At 42.3% G+C, this 20,246-nt stretch overlaps 1 protein-coding gene across 4 annotated transcripts in view; it reads left to right on the top strand.

Annotated features, from left to right (window-relative positions):
- LOC116792315 (contactin-4) overlaps positions 1–20,246 on the top strand; it is a 283,807-nt gene that overhangs the window by 110,810 nt on the left and 152,751 nt on the right. The window contains exon 1 of one of the 4 annotated variants that reach the window (XM_032699178.1): positions 17,590–17,773. The exons of the other annotated variants lie outside the window; for them this stretch is intronic. The gene's annotated coding sequence lies outside the window, so the exon portion shown is untranslated. Of the gene's footprint in view, positions 1–17,589; positions 17,774–20,246 lie in introns of those variants that run through there. 4 annotated transcript variants of the gene reach the window in all.

Genomic DNA, 20,246 nt, shown 5'->3' with positions numbered 1-20,246 from the left:
CTTCTGGCCTGGAGATTATCCTTGTTTATGTGAGGAACTTAAGAGATGGCGGGTTAGTTTTCCCTGGATGTAGGGCTCAGTCCAGGATTGCTTTCCTTTAAATCTCCTTTCATTAGTTGAGAGCACCTTTCAGAGCAAAAATTCCTGCTGGAAGTGTTTGAAGGTTGTCAGACAAGGAATGATGTGGAATAACTTGTTTAGGGGAAGAGTGGGGAGGATAAAAAAAATGGGATTAGCTGAGAAGTAGGAGAGAGGTGCCTTGTCCAGGGTGAGCTTCAGTTGCAAGGCAAACCTTCTGTGTCAAAGGAGAATAGTTGGAAGCTTTGCTGCTGTTGGAAGGTTTGCCTATTTCCATGCACCTGCTAATGAGGAAAATTAAGGAAGTGCATTTTTCTGGCTTGGTAAATGCTGAGCTTCGTTATTCAGCATATTCCAGTGATGACAGAGAGCGTGTCAATGGTGCAGAGCAGGGATGTTAATGGATCAAAGGATCAGATGTGTTGGTTAAAGAAATTCTAATGATAAATGACAGTGACCTAATTTATGAAACAATCCTGTGGTATAAAAGTAATTCACTAATTTGTAACTCTATGATTAACTCGCCAAGAACAAAATCAATCATGTCAGAATCATCAAACGATCTGAGAAATTGCTGCAGGTTCTGCAGCAGTGCCTCGGATGCTCTGCAGCCTCTCCAGTCCCTCCTCTGTGCTCCACATGGGAATCCAGTGCTGGAAACAAAGATCCACATTCAGGCAGCAGCAGTTCAGTTATTCAATGCCAATCTTAACTAGCAAACAGGTGAGGAAAGTGTGTCTGGCATGTAAGGAATTATCTCCAAGCCTCAAAAGAGAAAGCTTAATGGCACATTTGCTGAAGGGTTTCCATATGGAAAGGTGCTGGTGGAGCAGGGCTGGTGCTCCAAGGGAGATGGAAACTTAGAGCCCCCGGGGCAGTTGAGACACTGGTGCTGCTGCTTTGTCTGTTCTGTGTCCCAGACTCTGAGAAATGGAAATAAATAATAAAAAGTAGGCATTTGAACCATTAGAAACTTTATTCCTAGAGAAATACTACTGTTGAGGAGCTCATAAACCTGTTGTTGGTAACTTGGGTAAAATCCATTAATGCTGTAATGCTGGAAAACATTTAGGAACAGAAGGGCAGGTTGTTTTAAGGGTGTTTTATAGATGCTGAAGGCCAGTGGGTACATCACTAAGATGAGCTGCAGGCCCAGAATCAAAGCTCCCTGATGGATGGGATGGAACCAAGAACCATGAGCCAGTGCAGGATGTGCAGCAGACCCTTCCATGGGTGGGTTCCCATCCTCCCAGATGAAGGAACACGTCTTGCTGAGTGGCTGGAGCTGGATGGTGGGTCAGGAAATGACATGAGAACTATTTATTAGCCAGGAAAAATCAGCAGCCAGCAACAACCATTATTCATTCAGCATTATTGATTTAACTTAAGGCCACAGCACCTCGCCTCCTGAGTAGTTCTGACATCATTCCATGTGAAGGCTGACCTTACCAAGGAATTTGCCATTAAAAAACCACTTGCAGCAACCAGCTGAAATATCCAAAGGATTGTGAAAGATGGGACACAGAAACCCTGTTTTTAGTTTGAGGTGAATGTAGCAGTATGGGAGCTGTCACTACTCACTTAGGATTTGACATATTCAGCATATTAATATTAAAATCAGATGCCCAGTGTTTTTAAAATTGGGAATGTGTCTGCTACCTCTGTTGTTAGGTTCTCATGAGCTTTGTTTTGTGTGTGCCATCCCCATTTTGGCCTGAGAAGGTTCAGTGTAAATGGATTAAGGTCTTTATGTTGCTTCAGGGTAAACCCTGTCCAGAGAAAGAATCCAACACTTCTGGAAAGTGTCACTCGCCCCTGAGGGCCTTTCCTGCATTTCAGATGTAAACAAAAATCATTTTTAAATCAGGGAAATCTACTCTGTAGTTAGTAGAAATTCTAAAAACATGGTTAATCCTGAAAAGCTTTTCTATTTGATGTTTAATAGAGCTGAGTTAATAATTCATAATTTAATGTATCTGATTAATTTTGCCTCTTTTTCTCGGAATGTCTTCAAAGCACATAACAATTATCTCAAATGTACTTATTCAAAATGACTCAGTGACCTTTCTTTCTAGATCACTTATTGCTGATTCAATTTTTTATAACAGTGCACAGTTTCTTTTGGTTATCATTCATTATTTCTCTGCTAATTGAGTAATCACAAATCCAGTTAAAAAAATAAATAAGTAACATCCCTGTGGCAGGAAAATGCATTCAAAAGTCCCTTTATTCCAAGGCCACCTTTGTGCCCAAAGCCTTCTGCATCCTCTGTCATTCCCAGGGACAGAATTCTGCTCTTCCAGCCCCGAAGGTGCTTCAGACGTGCTGAGCCTGGAACCTGTGAGGAGCATCTCTGACCCACAAGTCCTCTTGTGTTTTTCCAGGGAAATTCATAGTGTCAAGCTGCACTTAAATGTCTCTCTCACTTGTCTGTCAGCTCTTGAACTGGGCTGGAAACCCGGGAGGAATTGGGTTGCCAAGAATATCCATTTCTCCAGGGGAATCTCACCCTCCTCCTGCTGGCTGTGGGATGAGGGATGGCACAAAGGCCCACGGGGTTTGAAGGCACTCCAGGGTTTCGTGGTGGGCTCGGCAGTGCTGGGTTAACATTGGATTCCATGATCTTAAGGGGCTTTTCCAACCTCAATGATCCATGGCTTGCTGTTGGAGCAGAGTGTGCTGTGTTGGCTTTGTTGAAGGTCGGAGGGAAATCAGTGACTTCAAGAGCAGGATGAGCTGCCGTGTTCAGGAGCTGGGAACTTCAGGGCAGGGTCCCTGGGGACCTTTCCCTGCTGCCCTGGAAATACCTTCCTCCAGCTGAGGAGGACCCAGCGTTCAGTTCAGAAAAACAACTGATGAAATCACGTTGTCCTGGGAATTTGTGGTGCTTTCTTTATCCAAGTGATGATCCAACTATATAAATTGTACAAAGATAATTAACCTGTGCTGGCAGATGCACTGAAATGTGCAACGCTCTTCATATTTCCATAATATATTGCAGAGCGCATATGTTTTATTTCAATGAAGTTCAGGAATTGCAGTGGAATTACACCAGGGCTGAGCTGCCCAACAGCCTAACAGTGCATGTGTCTCATTATGGGGAGAGTTTTCATTTTATTTCAGTATTCTATCTATTTTTTAAAATATAAAAAAAAACCCCCTTAATAGTCAAATAGTTGGCCTTAATGTGATGGTTTCATTAAAACCAAGGATTTTATTTGGCTGTTATCTTTCTTTCCCTCTTCTAGCAGTCTGTGCTGGTCATTTGTGGTGGCCATGCCAGCCAAGTAAAGCATCTTGTTAATGAATTTTCCACAAATTAATTTTCTCCATTACAACAGCATCGATAAACAGCAGCAATTATTTTATGTGGACTAGGAATAAAAGAAGGCATAATAACTTACTTGGCTTTATTTTGTGGAATTAAAAATGCTTCTCTTTTGACCTTTTTTTTCCATTAGAGGCTCTCTTAAATGATTGCAAATGAAGTAACAGGGACTAGCAGGAATTGCTGGATACAGCTAATAATGCCTTGGTTTAGGTTACTGACTTATCCCAATGTGTTTCCAGATGTCACAGAATTTTAGTGCAGCAGATCTACTGATACCTTCAGGTGGCTTTTTTTCTGGTTATTTGTAGTCACATTTAAATAACCTTTTCCTAAAAGAAGCTTTTTGTTCCCAGCTGAAGCAACTCCAAGGTATCAGCACCAAATCTGATAAATGGATACCCCATGGTTAAGAAAATTACATCGGCTTAATACCTGAGGCAAAGGAGATGCAATCTCAGCAAAAGAACCTCCAAGGAGCAGGATTATCATTCAAGGGAAAAGGGCTTTAACACTTTCCTTGCAACTCAAATGGGAGGGAATTGTCTTCAGCACCTTCATACACTTATGGAGGTTTAAAAACCCACATGAGGTAACTTTTGGGGTAGATTTTAGGAATATGTTTGTTTCTATAAATTGGTGTAGTCGACATTTATTAGTCCATGTAGCTTTAACAGAAAAATTGAGTTATAGGATCACAGAATGGTTTGGGTTGGAAGGGACCTTCAAGATCATCTTGTTTCCACCCCTGCCCTGGGCAGGGACACCTTCCACAAGCCCAGGTTGCTCCAACCTGGCCTTGGGCACTTCCAGAGATGGGGCAGCCACAGCTTCTCTGGGCAACAACCTGTGCCAGGGCCTCCCCACCCTCCCAGGGAACAATTTCTTCCTAATATCCAATCTAAACCTGTCCTAGAAGTGCTGAAACATTTGGAAGAGCAGCCTAGGCCTGTACTTTTCTGTCTTTTTAGGAGATTTGAGTCTGGTAACATGTATTTGGTCTCATGAATACATAACACCACTTTCTGTCTGCTGTGTTTTGTGTTGGCACCTGGAGTGATGGAGATGGATCTGGTTGATCCAACAGCCTTGGATGTTGTCTCTGTGGCCCTGGCCATCACTCCCGATGTTTTTGGGAGTGGGGAGACCAGAGCACCTTGTGCTTTGGGTGGGTGTGGAGCTCAGCTGTGTGTATTGGGTTTAATGTGTCCCACTGCTGGTGCTGTTTGCTTTTAGGGTTTCAACTCCTTCCTAGGAGCTCTCCTAGTCTGATATGTTATTTGGAAGAAAGCAATATTTTTTTTAAACAATATATAGAAAATATCCTGAATTTCATTCAGTGGTAGCACCTGTTCCTAAATACCCTTTTTTTAATGTGTCTGTTGTTTGTGGACTCCAGATGGGATATGGAGCCTTTGATGGGCTGGTGTGAGTAAAGAGGTGTAGGGTGTCCCATCACAGTGCCTCGGGTGGCCTCTCTGGGGACACACCACGGGCTGAGGGCCTTGGCCATGTCCAGGTCGTGGTAGGGTTGTTCCCTGGGGTTGTTCCCAGGGGCTGAAAAGTTAATTTTCCAAGAGCTCTGGTGAGGCTGAGTGGGAGGAACAGTGCCACCTGCTGAGCCCCAGCCCCAGGACCTGCTGTCCTGCCTTTCTGCACAGGAAATGTAAGAACAGGGACATAGAGAGTGCTAAAGATTAACCCTGAAATCAATACGTGTGGATATGGAAATAATCCTCCTCCTTCTCTCTGTGTGATTTTGAGGAATGTAAGAAACCCACGAAGGGATCGTAAACCTATTTTTGCATAAACCCCACTGTAGTAATCTCACGTGTAATTGGATCATCTATTGAAAGGCTTTTTTGTATTATTTTTATTTATTTTAAGCAGTCTTCTGCAGGAAATGCTGCCACAAAAAGGCAACGTCACATTATGTTAAACAGAAAATAAATTTTCTGTGTTCACCTTGAGGGATTTTAGAAGTTACAAATTATAAATCCCCTAATAACTTCCATTTAGGAGGCTTTTGACAGGAGGAAAAATGAAAAATGAGGGCTGAAGGAACTTCTTCCAACTGATTTTTTATAAACACGAGCAGATTAGAAGTTGTACACGGGTCTGGCAAACACGCCAACTGTATGAAACAAAAATAGCACGTTTTCTTTGACTGCTTTTTCTGAATGCCTGGCTTTAAATACTCAGTCTTAAAGCTAATGAAGGACTTGAGAAGATAATATGCTGAAAGAAATTCTAGCAGCCCACATAGCTCCCATCTGCTTGGAACAGAAGCCCAGTCTACATCAGACATTAATAACAATGAACCATGTTTATCTGTGGGTGATAAGTGAGTTTATTTTGGTCCAGTTTAGGCTGAAGCGATGAGTTAATTTGGCACCGAGTGTGAATTTGGTTATTTGGAAATGCTAAAAATCCTGGCCAGCAAAAAGTAGATTTTTGCTTTGCAAATTTTTTTTTTCTTTTTGCATCAAAAGAAATTATTTGTGATACTTTCCCTTCTTTTCAGTAGAGCCAGAGTGAGCGGGATAGAGGGATTTAAGGCAAATAGTGTCAATTTAAGAGGCTAATTACAATAATCCTACTGTGAACTTCCTAATGCTTTTTGGAGGAGGGAGTTGTGTGGCTTTTTGTCACAAAGTTGGATCGTTTGAAAGTGCCTCAGTTCAGATCTTGTTCTGGGCAAGGTCGAGAGCATCAGGTGTGCAGGTAGTTTGTAATTGGCTGTCTGTAGAAAACAGCAGGGAATTCAATCTCTTCCAAGCCCTTGGATGCACTAACCCAACACTCCATGTAGCCATCAGAGCATGGAAAAGGGCTGCTGATCCCTCTGCAGTGATTATTGCAGATATTCCACGTTCCCATCCAAGGGGGCATTCGGCACTTGATGAACTCCAGCGTTCCTAATGACTTTTCTTTTTTTCCGCCCTATTAATAAATCACATTTTGACATTCAAAGGCTTGATGTGACACCAGGGAAAGGATATTTCAGGAAAACCTCAAAAAGGTTATTCTGATCATCAATGATGTCTTTGGGAACTGGGGATAATTCTAGTGAGTAAAAACTACCCTGAAATGTGTCAGTCTTGTTCAGATGAATTATGTTCCTACCGTGTCTGTGGAAACAGGGAAATAAAGACATGGACATCTGGAAGGCTGGAGTTTGAGGAGGTTGAAATTCATGTTGTTTGAAATAAGGACTCACTTTCACTCTGTTAATAGAAAGTGATTCCTTCTGAGAAACTTAAATGCAAGAGAATTCAGATTTTGGTGGATAAGGAAAAGAGGAATCCCTTTTGTCTCTGAGAGTACTTTTTCATCTGATAGCCAGGACTTCCCTGGTGCAACCTCTTACCTCAAACCATCATTTATGTATTTCAGAGTACTTTACATTTGATACTTCTCTAATACCACACTTTCCTTCCTATGGATGGCACTCAATTCCATCAAGTTATATTGAATCACTGCAAATTTTCTCCATCACAGGCATAAATTAAGGGTTGTATTTTCTTCGTGTAATGGCTCATAAACAGGAAATCAGCCTTTAATCTATTTGTGATGTAATGTGTTCAGTGGTCTTTTTTATTTTAATTTTTAGATATACAAGTAGTAGTTGATGGGGAAACTGGAATTACTGTCCTGACATTGTCATGTGCACCAGCTTCGTTGCCTGAAAAATCTTTATTAACTATGTCTAAATCTTTGCATCTTTGAATTCTTTTTCCAAGTATAGAATTCCAAATTGTAAGATCTTTACATACTGCAGCAAAAAGAGACAAGGAGATGTCTTGGGCTTCATCCTTTGACCCACAGGGTTGTGTTTCAGTGTGTTGGTCCCTCAGTTTATCCAGGTTTCAATGTGGTTTAAAGGGGTTAATTCTCAGCATCCTTTGCATAACCATAGATCGTTCCTAATTCTTAGCTACCCACTAACATTTATATTAAAACTCAGCAGACACTGTTTCCCTTCAAGTCTCTGAGCCGTTATTTGACAACCTGCAAAGTGGAAGATGAGCCCTGGTGGGGCTGGGAAGTGGGTGGTGGCCAAGGGTAAGTGTATTAGGGAAAAAGCTGTGAAAATTCACAGCAAAAGCAGCCTGAAGGTACCTGAAATCTGCTGCTTTTAAGCTTCCTAGTTGTAAAGCCAAGCTGCTGATCCTGGGATAGCACAGGAGCTTCAAATCCTGAGTCAAGAGGCTTCGGTCTGGGAACTGAGCCACTCGGAGACAAGCAGGGGAAGGTCGACCTAAACCCACAGCACCAACTTTGTTTCATCTCCCAAGAATGTTTTTAGCATCTGTCCCTAGCCTGGCTGTGGGTCACCAGCCTCAAAGCACCAGCACTTCCATAGGGAATCAGCTTTAAGGGGAAGGAGGGAATTTCAGCTTTGCCTCAGACAGTTGTAGGCAAAGCGACCGCGGCTCAAAATCTTTCCTGTATCGTTGGCTGTAAACAAAATGTCCAGGTAGGACAGCTGAAAAATAGCTGTATTGTATTTTATATCAAAAGGCACTTCTAGGAAACGTCTGTAAGTGGTGCAGAGTGTGATTTCATGCTTTATTGTTCCTCAATCTGTTCGGTTTCCAAGGGAAAAGGTATTTTTCATTCTCCTCGCCAGTAGCTTTGCCAGCGCTCTGTGAGCTCTGGAACTCAAGCTGTGGGAGCTTTCTGGCTTCCACATTTCCATCAGTAATAAAGAATCCACGGGACAAATTCTTCTCTTAGTTACACCTGCGAAACTCCCCCCCCCCCCGGTGAGGTGCCAGGATTTCAGAGGCAAAAAACCCCTTTGAAAATCCACAGGACGAGAGGCACCAGAGAAAAGCTGCGAGCTGGAAAAGCATCCATTTAGCCTGGTGCAAAGGGGGGTATAACTGAGCAAAAGGTGAAAACATAATTAAGAAAACAGGACAATGGGGAAAGTTTTCAGAGAAGGAGGTTTGCAGGATGTCATCTCAAGGAGGTGGTGACGGGTCCGTTGCTTGGATATTTTCAGTGAAAGGGTGGATAAAAGTTACCATTCATCATAGCTGGAGATAATTCAGGCATTTGGGGAACAATGATTTGAGAAACAGCCATAGAATTACTGGTTTAAATCCTATTTTTTTTTTTTTTAATAGGATGATTCTTTGTTCCCCTTTTGTGTTCCCCCCCCCAACACGATGTTCCAACATCCCTGGGGCTCACTAGAAGTGCAGCAGGATAAATGCTAAACCTGTTATTTCCATCTATCTCATGCCAGGAATTCAAGTTTACCTCACATGTCTTCTCCAGCTCTAATTGAGGCAGTTTTGCCGTTAGGATGAAATCAGGAGAACCAAGTGACACCCAAGTGTCATTCAGAGTCGGACTGGCCATGGTGACACATCCCCAGTGCCTTCAGACACTTTTCTGAGGATTAAGAGCAGTAAATGCACCACCTACAAGAGACTATTGACCTGCTGATCCTCTATCACTTTTGTGTGGCCATTTATCACAGTATAAAGCTTAGATAAAATCCCCTCATGCACTTTGTAACATTTTCATCTGCCCTCAACGTGTTCCTTCATTATAAATCTCAGTGTGACAATGCAAATTAGCTCCATGATTAGTTTTCTTAGGTGTGTAATGGATGGCAAATGGAAATGGATCCTGGAAACTTATTTATAAATTGAAATTTTGAACCAGTGTTTTTTTATAATACATAAGAATTAAGTTTTTCAAGTGATCCATTGCCACACAGTTGAGTGGAGGCAAATGCTTGGGAAACAGGTACTTCTCCAAGGGCTTTGGGTGACTGAAGGTTATTGTGCAGGAAATCCAGCAATATATTTTAATGGCTGAATGGTATTTAAAAGGGCCACCCTTTGGCTACTGGAGAGAAAAGCTCAGAAAGGAGGGAGATGTGCAAACCAGTCTGAGGGGTTTTTTTGCACTGTTCCCTCTCTGGATAGAAGGAGGATTTCTGGTTCCACATCTGCCAATCTGATTTATTTCAGAAGCTTTAATGTCTCTGATAACTTCTGGGGATGGGAGATATTTGAACTTTTGTGAGTGCTAGAACAGAGTTACCTGAATCCAGAACAAAGGCTGCTCCATCTGCTGGCTGCACTTTCTCCATGAGTCAAATCCTGGAAGTTTTACTCAAAACTCAGTGCAATCCAGAAGAATTTGCAGGTGTGGATCCTCTGCAGGTTCTTGCTTCTCCACATTCCCCACTGCCCTGACTCCAAGCAATACTCCTGGGGACCTTTCCTCCCAAGTGAAGTAAGCCAGGGGACAGATGAGGTGACACAAGACACAGGGACAACATCTCTGTAGGAATTCCTGTCTGCAGAGCACCCAGGGCTGAGAAGAACAGAGGATGCAGCTTTTGGCAGGCAGAGGGATTCCTCCCAGGAAAAGGTGGGGGTAGGACAGGTGAGGTCTTTCCTTTAGAAATGATTTCATCTCCTTTTCTCCTACCAAATGAACCCAAAGTAGAGGTTCAGCTGGTGGCCTGCAATTTTGGAGGCTTCCTTGTGGCTCAGCAGACCTTTAGTTGCATCTTGTCTCTCATCAACCGTGTACTCTGGCAATTAAAAGACGTGCAGCAATTAAACTGTCTATAATTATCCGTGAGATCACACTGGCTTTCTGGGCATTAGCCAAACAGCACATTTAACAATCACTTACACTTCAAATACCCTAATCAGCAATTATCTCAGATGCATAGGCTGAACAATTAGAGATTCAAGGTCTTGTGTGCTCGAGAAAGTGAACAAAAGTAATTCCATAGGATAGAGCCTTCCCTCCTTCCACAGTCACGGCGTGCGTGGGAGTAACATCAATCCTAACTTTGATACCAGTGCATTAACATCAGCTTCAGTTGAAGTGGCTTTTAGGAATGATGGAAACAACTGGCTGTCACAATATTATAGAAACTGAGTGTGGGCACCATCTCTGGTAATAGATAGTTTGGGATTCTGAGATATAAAGGCACAATAAATAATCCAAAAGGGACAAATCATTCATCTCCATGTTGCCATGCTGAGACTTGCTGACTTGCATTAGCTATTCCTTGGCTTGCAGCTTTGTCTTTTTACAGATTATTTCTCTGTTATGAAATGAAACATTTGCAGATTGAGAAAAAATGCCCTTTTTTGTTTTGGTGGAGTGATGAACCAGTTCTCTTAACAGCTCAATATTTTCTGCTCATCTCAGAAATGTTATTTGTTGGAGTGTTAATGGGAGAGAAATGCAGGCAGCGTTAGCAGGACGAGCTGTGCTGAGCATCACTGGTGTGTCTGATGACTGAGATCCATTTGATAAGTCAACAAAGATGTAAGAGAGAATAAATCTACCCCTTCATGACCGTTGTCTTTATATAGTCTAAAATAACACATAGGGTAATTTTCCTTCTTTTTCTAAACCTAAGTGCTTTTTTGTGGATCTTCAGTCTGATTTTTTTCACTCGTGCAGAACATACTTCCAGTTGATAGCTCTCATCTTTTATGGGAGAAATTGCTAGAGCTGAGTAATTAAAGTTATTCCTGACTTCTCTTATTTACTGGAAATGACTGAGCTGAATCATAAAAGACTGAGGATTGTACTTGGAGTGGTTTCCTGTATCCTTTGCTCCCAGCAAGTAATTCCTTAATGGCACATCCACAACAACAACAGAGAACATTCTGGAATGGAATCTGGCCCTTGACTTGTGTTTTTTATTCTGCATCCTTGCCATGACCCAGCTGAATTATCTCTGGGAGATGGACCCCAAGCCAGTGCTGCTTTGCCATTTTATTTTCCAACCCCCTTCTGTCTCTTTTTGCTTTTCAAAATCTTATTTAAAATCGAATATTTCCATAAAGTTGTAGTTCTGTTTTGCCTCCTGTAACCACCTCGTCCTCCTTTTTGCATGGTCCACAACTTCACCTTCCCATCTTGAACAGGGTGGAGCAGTCAGTGAGCATCACCTCTGACAGGCAGAGCAGTCATTCCCTGGGGTGACACAAATATGGGTGAACAAATAAAAAACAGCCACATTTTACTGTCCCACAGGGTGGGGGGCACCATGGCCCCTCCAGCCTGCTCCCCTCATTTCGGTGGAGGGGACTTAATTTGTGTCCAAGGGGTAAAGGACCTTATTACCACAAAAATTAGTTATTTTCTCTGCAAACAGTGATGTTTTGTGAAAAAACAGGTTTCTGTGAAGCTCACCTTGGTACATGAGGGGTGTTAAGCCACTTAAAAATAAACTGAGAAGCAGAACTACAGATTGCGATGCTTGGTAGAATTTATTGATCACAGGGTTGTTTTGTTCCTCCCCTGGATTCCTCAGTTATTTTTCATAGGCTCCCAGAGTGGTTTGGGTTGGAAGGGATCTGAAGGATCCTTTAAGATTTAGCTCCAACTAGATATATAGAAATACAGATATACTGTGCTCCAACTGGTTATGTACCAAGTTCCAGCTTAGTCTGGTTTATTAAACACAGGGTCAATTTTTCCTCACCTGTGTTCCTTAATTATTTTTGTTTTAATTCTTTTCCCTACCAGACTATCCAAGAGCATTTGCTCCTTCAGGGAAGGACAAAAATGACACTGCAGAGCTGATTTATTCCCAACAGGCAAATCCATCCTTGATCAGAGAGACACAAATTCTGAAAACATGAAATTGGATAAACAGGAGAGTTTTAGAAAATAGGCATAAGTTTGCTGGGTGTAAAGGTTCTTTTAGGGAAGAAATTCCTTCAGGAATGGAATGACCTTGGCTTTATAAAGTAGGTGTGGGAGTGAGCACATCCAGGGATAGGTGATAGTGCCCAGAGAAAAAAGAATTTCTGGGAGAATTGTCCACAATTTTGTTGTGTTTGTGTTAAAATAAGTAACTCCTTTCTCCCTCCCAGTCTCCCCAGGCATTGCCACAATGCTCCAGTATTGGAACCATCCACTGCTTTAAAGAGCCTCACAAAATGAGGGATTTAAAACACCGTGAGCTGAGATTGCTGTGGTTTGTTTATCAACCTCCAACACTTTCTTTTGAATAGCTTAATGTAGTTTTTTTCTTTTTTTTTTAACTCCTCTCATAGTGTTCTCCAGCACAGGATCCATCAGTTCCTGTTCTGTTGGTGTTCCTTATACATATGGAATGATTTGATAATGAATCCCTGCTTTCTTTTGAGCAATGTGTCTCTTTTATTGCACTGAATTCCACCTTAAAGAAATCATTGAGACATCACACAATTTAAAGTTACAAGTCTTCCTGTCTTTGATAGGCTGTTTCCAAGGGAATACATCCCAACAGGGATAGACAGAGCTGGAAGGAATCCTGTTTACTAATTACTGCCACCATTTAGAAACAAATATGAGTCACAGGGAACCACAGTGAATCCAACCCAAGGAACAATAAAAAACGAGTCTGGATAATTGCTGAGGAAATGAAGGCTGAATAGAACTTAAAGGCAATTAAAGTCTTTATTTCCATTTTATTATGGAATAAATACTTCAGGATATTTTCATTTGCTTCACTTTTTGTTTGCTCTTGGGGTCTGCTTGTTAATGTGACTGGGATGTACGAGAACTCCTTAATTAACCTGTTTTTGTGGGCATCTCGTGGTTTCTCTGAAATATGTGTGCTGACAGCTCTGTAACAATAGGACAAATAGAAATGACAGATTTGTAAGCACTGGTCAACCAAAAACTGTTCAAGAAATGCAGTTTTTGAATTATTGGGCCAGGCTTCTCTGCAAATTGGAATTCAATTCAGTTAATTGAATTCACTGGATCTATGGCAATTTGCATAAAGTCATAATAAAACCGTGGTTATCTTTTAAAAAGCTGCAGTTTCGGAATCTTACGTTAAAAATGGAATAATACAACTTTTATTTTGTGATAACGGAATGCAGAAATATCTAATTGACACTGAAACAAAATTGAAACACGTATTTTATTCTCAGTTACAAAGGAGATGGGATGCAATAGACCCAGGCACCACATTGTGAACAGGGTATGGATTGTATGGGAACAGGATGTTTGTCTGTTTGTCTATCACATCCCATCCTTTCCTGTATCTCAAATGAATGGCATTGATTTATTCCAATATATATTGCATAAAGGAAATAATTGCTTTTGTTAAAGCCCTGGAAGCAATTTCCTTAAAGCAGCGATGGTTCCCATTTCCCCTGGCGAGCGGGGAGCAGGTTGTGCTGAGTCTGGGATCCGTGTCCTTGGGCATCCTCTGGGTTGGGGGTGAGCGTTGTGCAAGTGGCCTCTGGGTTTTTCCTTCATCAGATCAGCTTCCCAACCTCTCCTTGAGCGTTTCCCACCATCTGTGTGCTGTGTTTGTGTCCCTCCCCACGTGTGTAAATTCAGCTCCTGCACCCACAGTGCCTCGTGTCGTTCCTGGGCTGTGTGAGAGGGTTTCAGTGCATCTTTATCTGTTCAGAAGGACCGTGGGGAAAGAATCTGTTTGCTTAAAAATAAGTGTGGCAATTAAGTATTTGTTGCATTGACCTTAGGAACTGGTGGATGGGATGCTTAAATAAAACATGTATAAAGCAATAAACCCGCAGGTTCTGTAGGAGGAGGGAACATCTCTGCACTGCCCCCACTGCAATAAAATGCTGAGAAACTGCGTTTTCTGGTGGTGTCTTGGAAGGGGAGACTTGAAGAAGAGTCCAATCCACGAAGATTAAACCTGCAGTGAGAGTGAGTAAGGGAAAGTAAGAGGGAAGAGAGGTGATGCTTCCATCCTGTGCACTGTTCAGTGGGGCTGCAGAGTCTCACCAGCCCTCAGCACAGGCAGCATCCTGCTTAATTACAGGGATTTCTCTAATCATCTTTCAGCAGAGACAGAATCATCGCCTGTAAGCAAGTGTAGGTTTCATTTGGCATTTTTACCCTGGATATCAGCAGGTTTGGAGCAAGCAGGGTGGCTCCCCTGGGCAGGAGGGGTGCCTGGGGAGGGCTGGGCACTGCTCCCTCCCAGGGGGCTGCTGCTGGTGGTGCCCAGGGCTGCAGAGCAGCGAGGCAGCCTCCCTGCACATCCCAGAGGTGAAGCACAGCCCTGGGGACCAGCCAGGGACTGGCAGCAAGTCCTGTGTGAAGCAAAACAGGGCCAGTTCACCCCGAGCATCCCTGGATGTACCAGTTTTCCTCCACGGCCCCACCAGCTGCTCTTGGGTCTCTGTTCTGCAGCTCTTTGCTGCATCAGGCTGGTGAGACAGAATCATCTGCTCAGAGCTCAGCAGCTCCTTTGCTTTGCTTTTACAGGCATGGAATTGATTCCCTGAAGGAGGCTGCCCATCCTGTTGACCAAAGGGTTTGTGCAGCAGTGAAAGATCTGATTTGTGTAGGATGGCACTGCGTGATCTCAGGCCAAGGCAGCAATAAAACTCTCCAAGACGCCAGGCATAACAGGGACAAAAGTGGGACAAATTCTTTGGCATAAATAGGATTTTTCTGGCTGTTCCTTTCTCTGTTAGAATATAAAAGTTACTTGTGGACAGAGCAGCTGTTGATTGGACCTGTCAGATGGAGGGTGGGACAGAGCAGTGCCTGATGCCTTTCTGTGCTTTAAAACTTTGTGGTTTTGCTGGTAGAATATCAGCAATATTGATTTGATTCATTTAAATGCTGAGGAGTGAGTTAAGAGAAGGATATGCTTTGCCTTGGCCAGGAAGACTTTTCATGTTGGTCTCTGGGAGTGTTGTGAAAGCAGAAATTAGAGTTGTATGATGGATGGCTGGAACTTGAAATATTTGCTTTTCTCTTTAGAGATGTTTCCAGGTGCCTGGATGACCCTGTGCTTAATAAGATAAAGCATGAAAATATATATATAGTATTTAATATAGGTCTGTGTATACACATATATTTTTGTACATACTGTGAGCAATTTAAATGACTTTCAAAGGTGCATTAAGCTAATGCTGTGCTTACAAAAAGAGTTGTCATTGCACTTTAGCAGCACCCGTGGATGCCTGAGAGCTGCACCACTCTCCTCCTTGTGCTTGATCCCTGTGCTGATCCTTAATTCAGCCTCCTGACCCAAGAGCAGGAGTCAATACCTCTAATACCAACTTTACATTTTGGGTGCTGCCCTGGTTTTTGCCAGGCTGGGCAATTTCTAAGTGGTCATGGTGACATTTAAGATTGATAACAGGTGTATGGATTTTTTGGGGACATTGCACACTGTTAGGAAATGTCACTCTGCAGTTTCAGATGCTCTTCAAAACTGTTATTTAAATACTCTGTCTCTGGACTTTTTGTTTTATTCTGAGACAAAGCCTCAGAGCTTGGGTTGGTCTTATATCGGTTACTGCACAAGTTATGAAATTCTGCAGTGCCAAAGGCAGAAAAGAGGAGAGAATTTTTCTCCTGAATAGGCAAGAAGTCTCAAAGCAGAGAAGGGTGTGAAGCATGGAAGGGTCTCACTGGTAAGGACAGGGTATATTCCCCTTAGGTTTGGCTCAGGAGAGCAGCACAGGCAGAGCAGAGCAGCAGGATCTGGTTTCCTTTGTGCTCTGGATATTCCTGGAGCCAAGGAGCCCGAGGGGTAGAACAAGGAAAATGTCACATACAGTGAGCAGACAGGGTGGAACACCCCTGCAGGGTTCTAGATGTGCCTCTGGAATGGGCATCCTGCCTGGCAGAGGTACCTGGAGTTGGACTGGGAAGCTTTCTGCTCCCATGGAAAACAGCAGGGCAGAGTTAAGCCTGTGTGAAGAGGATGGGGGAGATTTCCTGTTTTCAGCATTTTTTTTTTCCTAATTGAAAGCAGAACTTGCCCTCGTTTCAGAATAAAAGGCATCCCCAATGAGCACCAGGGAAGGGGCTGAAAGGAATTATGATGATGATAATTAATTTTCTTAGAAATGTTGTAATTTCAGCATTTCTATAGTGATCATAAACCAATGTAGGAAAGAATGGGGTTCTTACTGAGGTGTCAGACTGCTGCAAATATATACATTGGCCTTTAAAGGATCAATATTTGCATATAAAATATAAATATGTATCTGTATATACATATATTTTCCTTTAAAATAATAAATAAACCCCCACTGAGCTCCTACTTCTACATTAAGAGGTCCAAAGCTTTTACATTAATACTTTTTTTTAATCTTGTTGCTGAAACACGACCCTATTGCCAAACTTTCCAAGCTCAACTAAGCAAAACTTTGCCACTATAGAGTGAATTCTCTGAATAATATTTTAATGCCTGTCACTTTTTTTTACTTTAAAAAAATCAAGTTGATTTTGATGCTGGGACAAGCTGTGGGGGAACCTCCTCCCTTTTTAATTGGCATTGAAGAGCAAAAATCCTGAGTGATAGTACCCTTGTGCTGTTATTTATGAAGGAAAAATATGAAACATAGTTGAAAATCTTGGTAAATAGGTTGAAATCCCCTTGCAAAACACTTTCTGGTTTTTTTGAAAGGAAAAATATTGAATTATTAGAAAATGTTCCCCGTACTGTGTGTGTGGTAGCCAGTAACACACTTCCTAGAAAAGCCACCAGTGCATTTGAAAGCAAAGAGTTTGTGGTGGATCTGCAGCTGCTTGGAAGTGTGGAGGAGGGAAAAAGGGGAATTTGGAGAGAAAATCAGCCCTTGGGTCACTTGGGCAGCTCACAGGGTGTACCTGGTGTGTGGTTCCTGCTGCTGGAATCCTCTTTTGCAAGGGAGGAGGAAGAAGACTGAGACAGGAGCCCCCAGCAGGTGGAAGAAACTATGAGATTATCGGCTTTGCACTCCAAAAGTAAGCCATAAAAATTATTAAATGAAAGGTTTCTTTAAAGATTGCATAAAGAAATCCCTGGTGTTCTTAAACCCCCGAGGAACATAACAGAAAACAGTATTTTCTATATCCTTTAAATGCTTTATTGCACATAATTTGAAGCCTTTTATTGCTGAGAGCGATTGATACCGTCTCAGATGTTCTCTCTGCTTTAGTTCTGGTAATGTCATTTCTGATTAAACTTATATGGTGGAGTATATTGAACCATGAAATAGTTAAATTTTTTATGAGCACAATAAAAACCCTATTGCTTTTGGGTTTCAAAGTATCAATAGCCTGAGCTGAACAGAGTCAGACCTAATTACCAGGAAGCAATGATGCAAGAGCTGCCCTTTTTTTTTTTTTTAGTGTGTTCTTTCCATCTTAGGAATGTACATCCATTTTAAAGCCAAGCCTCCTTCCACTCCCCGGGCTCAGGGATGACGGGGATCTTTGATTTCTTTAAGCTGTTAATTCCTGAGCTGCAATTTGACATATTGACTTCAGCAACATCACACTTCTGGCTTGGAACCAGGATTTTTGGCTGTTCAGCTCAGTGGCACTTAGTTAATAGTTGCAGAGGTGCACAGACAGTTTCATTGGACCAGCTGTAAATCACAGGTAAGATTTGCCTGTATTTATTGCACAGAAAGACTTTGTTAGAGCTCTGGTTACTACAATTAAAAGGAATGTATTCTCAAGGAAGCTGTAAAGCAGTTTGGCTTAGGCTGCACCAGTATCAACCTGGTTTTGAGGGTGGAAAACCAGTGATTTAAAGTTAGAGTGAAGCATCAGGAGGAGACCAGAGGAATAAAGTGCATCTTATGGCGAGATATAAAGTGCAGTGGGGTAGATTTTAAAGGAGGTGGCAGAATTTACAGAAGCTCACTATCTCAGGCACTTGGCAAATGGACTAAAGAAGGCAAATTTTAAGACTTGCCAGAAGGAAACCCTATATCAGGGGATAGGAATTCAAGTGCTCTGCAAAGCATATGTAAATAAGGCAATTTAGGGCTAAGAGGGCTGTGGGCAAGTGAAGTGCAGGGGAACAGCTTCGTGCTGAGGAGTGTGGCTGTGCTGTGTGTGGGGGGAAATATCGAGTATAGGACCACTGGGAGGAATTTGGGACCAGCTGTCATGAGCCCTGGTAAGTTCCTGTGTAAAGGGTTATGAAACTCGGATAGTTTATAGAGGTAATTAATTGCCTTTAGCTGCTTTTTGGTGCTTAAACCTGTTTAAAAAATTCCTGTACAAGCTAAAAAGTACAATAAAAAGCAGATCCCATAAGCTGGAGGTAGGTGGTGACATTGGTTCTTGAGGTGTCCTGGGATTTGGCTGTGGAAAACGCAGGATCTTTGCTGTTTTCTGTGCAGGGATCACTAAGTGAGAAGAAATTACGTGTCTGAAATACAAAATGAAAGCCTGGCAGCTCGTCCTGATGAGTGTGAGGGTTGTGAGGAGTCCTTCTACCAGACAAGGGCATGTTTGAGTGTGGGTGGTGCCTGCCCAGATCCAGGTAAATGTGTTCAGTGACGAGACCTTGTGCTTTAGTCTCTGTGCTGAAGAATCAGAGCCCTGTCTAGTTGAGTTACAGACACTAAACTGTGTTTGCTGGATGTAGTGTTACTAATTAGTGCTGATAAAACCTTTCCCTTCCAGCTCTTTTAGAGCTCCAGATGTGTTGAAGTGTTGTTTGTCTCAGCCCTGGGTGTGTTTACTGGAGAGGGAGCTGCCCAGGGGATGCTGGGCAGGCACCTTCTGTGCCCTATTCCCTGCAGGGAAACGCACTCTGTTGTTGTTTTAAACTTTGAAAAAGAGAACACCTGGTGTGCCAAGCTCCAAATAAACACATATTGGAGGTAATAGAGAGTAAATATTAAAAGGAAAAACTCTCTGAGATACTTCTCAACAGATAGATCTGAGTGGACGGGTCATGTTGCACCTGTGATAAGAGATGTTATAAAATTACTCTTATTTTCTGCAGCTTTCATTTTTATGGATTATTGTGTGAAATATGTGATGAAACTCGACTACCAACCTAGATTTAATCAGGAACATAGACTCAAGCCTATCCTATATTGCCATCTTGTAACTTGTCCACAGAATAGAACTGGTGCCTGCCTGATAAAATCTACAGCTTCCTGAGTTCTTTGCCTGAGTACAACGAAGCAGCTGCAGTTAATAAAAAGTTCTCAGTTGTCCCACAACCATCTGAGATTGTTCTTTCAGCAGCACAGAGAGATGACATTGGAGGGAAGGTGAGGGCAGAGCTGCTGAGCTGGGCAGAGTCAGCAACTGCCCTGCACAGAGCTAGAAATATTGCAGGGCTTCCTCACTGGGCTGGAGAAGAGAGTGGCACGAAGTAAAAGTCAGACCATAAAGCAGGCTGTACAGGCTACACTGATGAAATTTAATATTTAATTTTTTTTAATGAAAAAATGGAATTGAGATTGCTGTGGACTGTGGAATTTGGGCAGTATGGGTTTCAAAACCATATTGTGTCGTGTGTGTACTTAAACATGTGGCTTCATTTCTCTTCATAACTTTACAGGTGCACTGATTTGGGCAGAAAGCTTCTATTTTGAGCCAAATAGCTAAACAGGAGATGTGTGAATTACCGTTGAATTAATGTGAATTTATGAATTGTCATGATGCTTTCTCGATGCTGAGTTTATTTTTTATAACCCTTACACTGTGAAGTTCAACATTTGGTCTGGTTTTACTCAAAACAAAGGGCTGGCTTCCAAAAAGATTATTTCAATTTTTTTTTTTTTTGAAGCTGAATTCAGAAAAACTTAATAAAAGTGTGTTAAGGAGCAGAAGGCTCCCCACTGTGGCTCCTCTCCCAGGTGTTTAGCACAGCTCAGAGGTTTTGTGCAGCTGCAGGTTCAGTCACTGGGCACCAGTTTCAAACACAGCTTCTTTTTATCATTTCCATGCTGGTTCACCCCTCCCTGGTTTCATAAATAGTTCTGGAAGTCTCTCTTTAAGTTTTTGCAAGTGGGGCATGAGAAGCTAATGAGGTCAGATGGCTGATGAACTTCCCTGCCTATAAATTATGGATTTGAGGAGGTTTGCTGAGGTTGTGTATCTT

This window comes from Chiroxiphia lanceolata, chromosome 11, assembly GCF_009829145.1.
Source record: "Chiroxiphia lanceolata isolate bChiLan1 chromosome 11, bChiLan1.pri, whole genome shotgun sequence".
NCBI classification, from domain to species: domain Eukaryota; kingdom Metazoa; phylum Chordata; class Aves; order Passeriformes; family Pipridae; genus Chiroxiphia; species Chiroxiphia lanceolata.
The sequence above is the reverse complement of the archived record's forward strand: the minus strand, read 5'-3'. Positions and strand labels throughout refer to the sequence as shown.